At 44.4% G+C, this 6,101-nt stretch overlaps 1 non-coding gene across 1 annotated transcript; it reads right to left on the reverse strand.

Moving 5' to 3' along the window:
* Positions 1–750: 750 nt before the first annotated feature.
* On the reverse strand, positions 751–853 carry LOC149843009 (small nucleolar RNA R71). The gene has a single exon (XR_016431206.1). It is a non-coding gene; the product is annotated as a small nucleolar RNA R71 (small nucleolar RNA).
* Positions 854–6,101: the final 5,248 nt, after the last annotated feature.

The raw sequence follows: 6,101 nt of genomic DNA on the forward strand, positions 1-6,101 counted from the left end.
AAATTCATTCTGCAAGGAGCGATTAGACAGGTGGGTTTTAGAAAAACTTAGTTTGTGATTTCCTATATTTATCTTTTCAGTACTTTAGAGTAGTTTAATTTGTTATTTCATTTACTTAGTTAGATCATTCTGACATAATTAGTTTAGCATATTTGTTTAGTAGTTGTTTATTTTGTGTTATTTATATTTTAGTACCTGTGTTAGTTAATTCTTTTAGATTTAGGTCGTTTGCTTACATCTGGTCTTAGTACCAGTGTATGCAGGGGCGACGAGGTCTAGGAACCCCATTACACCCATTTGTTGACAACCCAGAGAGAATTTTACATTCTCATCGAAGTTCGGCAACAATGGCTGACATGGATCCTCCACCTCCACCCCCAATTCTTTCACGCCCTCTGCGGAAATACTTCATTCCCACAGACTATGTTCAGGCATCCTGCATTCGGAGACCCGATGTAGGAGCGCCTCATTACGAGATTAAGGCCAGCATTATTCAGATGCTTCCATCCTTTTATGGCCTTAGTCATGAGGATCCCTACCGACATTTAGATGAATTCCTCGAAATCTGTTCTACTGTTAAGATACAGAATTTCGATGATGATGCTTTAAGGTTGACTCTATTCCCCTTTTCATTGAAGGACAAAGCCAAGTATTGGCTAAAGTCCTTAGATTCTGTAGAAATAGAGTCATGGGATCAATTGCAGCAGGAGTTTCTTCGGAAATATTTTCCCATTGGTCGTACGAACCAATATCGTAGAGCCATCACTAGCTTTTCAGAGCTAGATGGTGAGCGCTTTCATGAGACCTGGGAGAGAATGAAGGATCTCCTCAGGAAATGTCCCCATCATCAGGTGCCAAAATGGCAACTGGTGCAGAGCTTCTATGATGGATTGTCTGACAAGAATCGTCAGATGATCGACTCTTCATGTGGAGGGACATTCATGCTGAAGAGCGAGGACGAAGCGTGGAGGCTATTTGATACATTGGCCGAAAATTCACTCCACCATGCTTCGAGTTCTCAATCTGACAGAGCCACACCCAGCATTCAGAAGAAAGCTGGTGTTCTTGAAGTTGGTCCATCTACTGCACTACAGTGCAAGGTAGACATGATTGCTCAGAAGCTGGACCAGCTTCTCTCAGGACCATCCACTACACAGCAGGTGTGTACTCTTTGTGCTAGTCCGGCACACGAGATCACTGAGTGCCCTTCGGCAGCTCAGTACCCTGAATTTGTTCAAGAACAAGTTCAGGCAGCTCAGGGTTACGTCAGACCGCCGAATAACCCAGTTTCATCGACATATAATCCGGGTTGGCGTAACCATCCCAATTTTTCATGGAAGAATCCACAGTCTTCCATGCAGATGCCTACTTCCTCTCAGCCAGTTCGGCAACCATCTTTTACTCAGTCATTTCAAAGACCGAACTATTCTCAGTCTTCTTCTTCTTCTGTCACTCCCCCGATTTAGCAGGAGTCTGCCCCGCAGACTTCTTTTGAGGAGAGACTTCTCCAGGCATTCCAAGAGGTGAAAACCTCTAATCAGAACGCCTTCGAGAAGTGTAGCCAGATTTTGAGCTCGCATACGCAGTCCATTGCGAAGTTAGAGTCACAAATGGGACAGTTAGCTGAGGCTATTAGTAGGAGACCCGAGGGTACATTATCGAGTCAGTCTGTCATGAACCCGAAGGGTAAGGACCAGATGACTGGAGGCCTATTTCATACTGAGACACAACAACAGGCTAAATTAGTTATGGCCTTGAGGAGTGGACATGAGTATCACGTCGAGAGCAGAGAGCGAGAGAGTAGAGAGAGGATAGAGGAGCCAGAGACCATTGTTTCACCTACGTTGGCTCAGCCATCATCCCCATCCCCATCATCATCCCCATCATCTTTATCTTCATCCTCAGAGAAGAAGAAGGATAGGAGTGAGCCTTCTCACAAAGAGGAGGAGCCAGCAGAATATATTCCCCCACCACCCTATCCCAAAGCATTAGAGTCTCCTGGTTATAGAGGGAAGCAAGGTGCGAAGATCCAGGACATGCTTGACATCTTCAAGCATGTGCAGATCAACCTACCTTTGCTCGATGCGATTGAGCAGGTGCCGGCATATGCCAAATTCCTGAAGGAACTATGTACGCAGAAGCGTAAATCTAGAGAGAGAGTTCCTAACAGGGTCCATTTGACCGAGCAGGTGAGTTTCAGTACTTCAGCATCAGACACCACCAAAGCTCAAGGACCCTGGAGCCCCTATCATTGCGTGTACCATAGGGAATATCCGGATAGAACGCGCATTGCTCGATCTTGGAGCAAGCGTGAACATTCTGCTCGGGTATTTCTTTGATTCTTTCGGGCTAGGAGAGATGAGATCGACTCCGATTACACTTCAACTGGCAGATCGTTCTGTCAAGGTACCGAGAGATGTCTTGGAGGACGTGCTAGTTAAGGTGGATGACTTTTATTTTCCAGTCGATTTCATTATTCTTGATATGGAAGGAGTGGATAGCCAGCATCAGACTCCGATTATTTTAGGCAGACCATTCTTGGCAACTGCTAATGCGTGTATCAACTGCAGAACCGGCGCCATGGATCTCTCATTCGACAATCGAAAGGTCAAGCTGAATATTTTCAATGCCGCGATGGGACCAGCAGGAGACATGGACTACTTTCATGTAGATATTGCACATGAGTTAATGGAGGAGCAGCCCGAGTTGTACATTACTGAGGATTCTTTAGATTTGTACCATATAGAGAAGAATAGCGGTGTAGATAGTGTAGATGTGTCTAGAGTGTCGTCAGAGAAACCACCTTGGGGAGCGGTCAGGGAGCCTCTTCCACCACTTGCTGAGACCCCCGCCAAATCTTCGATTGAGTCACCTCCGAAACTTGAGTTGAAACCATTACCGGATTCACTCAAGTATGCATACCTGGGAGATGATGAGACTCTGCCTGTGATCATCTCGTCCTTGCTCACTGAGGAGCAGGAACAGAGATTGCTGACTATTTTTCGAGAGCACAAGGCAGCGATTGGCTGGGGAGTTGCTGATCTGAAGGGGATTGATCCTTCATTCTGCATGCATAGAATCCATTGTGATGAGGAAGTCAAGCCATTTAGGGATATGCAGAGAAGGCTAAATCCCAACATGAAGGAAGTGGTGAAGAAAGAGGTGGTGAAGTGGTTGGATGCCGGAATCATTTACCCTATTTCTGATAGCCAGTGGGTCAGTCCGATTCAGGTTGTGCCAAAGAAGTCAGGACTCACTGTGGTTGAGAACGAGAAGGGTGAGAAAATTTCGATGAGGACCACTACAGGATAGCGAGTCTGCATCGATTATAGGAAGCTGAATGTGGCCACTAGGAAAGATCATTTTCCATTGCCATTCATTGATCAGATCTTAGAAAGACTCGCAGGGCAGAGCTACTACTGCTTTCTAGATGGATATTCAGGATACAATCAAGTAGTTGTCCATCCTGATGACCAGGAGAAGACCACATTTACATGTCCTTATGGCACCTTCGCGTTTAGACGTATGCCTTTTGGGCTCTGTAATGCCTCGGCTACTTTTCAGAGGTGCATGCTTGTTATCTTCTCGGACATGATTGATGATGTGATGGAAGTTTTTATGGACGACTTTTCAGTGTATGGCTCTTCTTTTGAAGATTGCCTCCAAAAACTTGCTCGAGTACTAAGTAGGTGTGCGGAGACCAATCTCGTCCTGAGTTGGGAAAAGAGCCATTTTATGGTCCAGGAGGGGATTATGCTAGGACACATTGTGTCCAAGCGTGGTATTGAGGTTGACAGAGCAAAGGTGGAATCCATTTCCCGTTTGACTCCACCCACCTCTGTGAGGCAGATTCGATCATTTTTAGGGCATGCGGGATTTTACAGGTGGTTCATAAAAGATTTCAGCAAAATCTCTCGACCGCTCTGCACTTTATTGGAGAAAGACAAGCCCTTTGTTTTCGGTGAGGATTGTATGAAGGCCTTTGAGATTCTCAAAGAGGCCTTGATTACTGCACCTATTTTGAGACCTCCAGATTGGACTCTTCCATTTGAGATTATGTGCGATGCATCTGATTACGCTATGGGGGCCATTTTAGGACAACGCATTGATAGGAAACCCTATGTGATCTACTATGCGAGTAGAACTCTCTCTGATGCCCAGATGAATTATACGACGATAGAGAAGGAGCTACTTGCGGTAGTTTTCGCATTGGATAAATTTAGGTCCTATTTACTCGGTTCGAAGGTGGTTGTCTATTCTGACCATTCTGCATTGAAATATTTGTTGAATAAGAAAGACACCAAACCGAGATTGATTCGTTGGGTACTACTACTACAGGAGTTTGATCTCGAGATTCGAGATAAGAAGGGAAGTGAGAATGTAGTAGCAGACCATCTTTTCAGACTGATCGTGGAGACCACGCAGGATCAGAAGTCGATCAGTGATTCTTTCCCCGACGAGCAGATCATGTCAGTCAGTACATCGCAGTTACCCTGGTTTGCAGATATCGTGAACTATCTGGTTTCGAGGCAGATACCTGAGCATTGGAACAAGAATGAGCGTGAGAGATTCCTATCTCAGGTGAGGCACTATTATTGGGATGAACCGGAGTTATTCAAATACTGTGCAGATCAGATCATTAGGAGATGTGTTCCGGAGGAGGAGTACCAGTCTATTCTGAATTTTTCCCATTCATTAGCCTGTGGAGGGCATTTTAGTAGTAGGAAGACGGCTGCAAAGGTTTTGCAGTCAGGATTTTATTGGCTCACACTCCACAAGGATGCTCATGAGTTCTGTAGGCGATGCCAGCAGATTGGGAACATGTCCAAGAGGGACATGATGCCCTTGCTTCCGATTTTGATAGTCAAGATTTTTGATGTTTGGGGCATTGATTTTATGAGACCATTTCCGCCTTCCTTCGGAAATTTATATATTCTGGTGGCGGTGGATTATGTGTCCAAGTGGGTCGAGGTTGTGGCAACCAAGACCAATGATCACAGAGTAGTGCTTAAGTTCATTAAGCACAACATTTTCAGTCGTTTTGGTGTGCCACGAGCAATGATTAGCGATGGTGGCAAGCATTTTAGGAATGTACAGATAGCTTCTCTGCTGAGAAGATATTCTGTCAATCATAGATTCACCACTCCATATCATCCGCAGACTAGTGGACAGGTTGAAGTGTCCAATAGGGAGATTAAGCGAATTTTAGAAAAGACAGTTCGTCCGGACCGCAAGGATTGGTCCCAGCGCTTAGATGATGCACTTTGGGCATATAGAACTGCATTTAAGACTCCCATTGGCATGTCCCCGTATCGCCTTGTATTCGGGAAAGCATGCCATCTTCCTGTCGAGCTAGAGCATAGAGAGTACTGGGCTATCAAGAAATTGAATTTTGACCTCACCCAGGCTGGCAAAGAGAGAGCACTGCAGCTCTCAGAATTAGAGGAACTCAGGAATGATGCATATGAGAATGCCAAATTATACAAAGCTCGCACAAAAGCATTTCATGATAAGCATATTGTCAGAAAAGTGTTTGAGCCAGATCAGAAAGTGTGGCTATACAATTCTCGTTTACATTTATTCCCAGGGAAGTTAAGATCGAGATGGACAGGTCCGTACATTGTAAAAGAAGTATTTCCCCATGGAGCAGTGACATTATTCGATCCTATGACCCAAGGTACATTCAAAGTAAATGGGCAAAGACTGAAGCCATTCATTTCAGATGTCTTGCAGGATGGTGAGTGTGAGATAGTGCATCTCACGAAGGCATGAGGATTCGACCAGAGGGATGTATCATATGTACATTATTTATTTTTCATTTCAGAGTTTTTATTTATTGAGTATTTCATTTCACATGTGCTAATTTGTTTTTTGATGTATGCAGGATGAACTTAACATTTAGTGTATCAATTACCAGGTACAGAGAAGAGCTTTCAAAAAATTCAAGGATCAGATGAAAATCAACTTCAGAAGCTCAGAGCAAATCAGGTTGTATCTATCCTTTCTCCCATATTTTTGTTAGTGTCTTTTAGTGTGCATTTGCATTACATTTTTATTCATTTTGTATGCCACTAGGGACAGTGTCATTCAAGCATGGGGGG

This window comes from Nuphar pumila, chromosome 3 (assembly GCF_984573655.1).
Source record: "Nuphar pumila chromosome 3, dmNupPumi1.hap1.1, whole genome shotgun sequence".
NCBI classification, from domain to species: domain Eukaryota; kingdom Viridiplantae; phylum Streptophyta; class Magnoliopsida; order Nymphaeales; family Nymphaeaceae; genus Nuphar; species Nuphar pumila.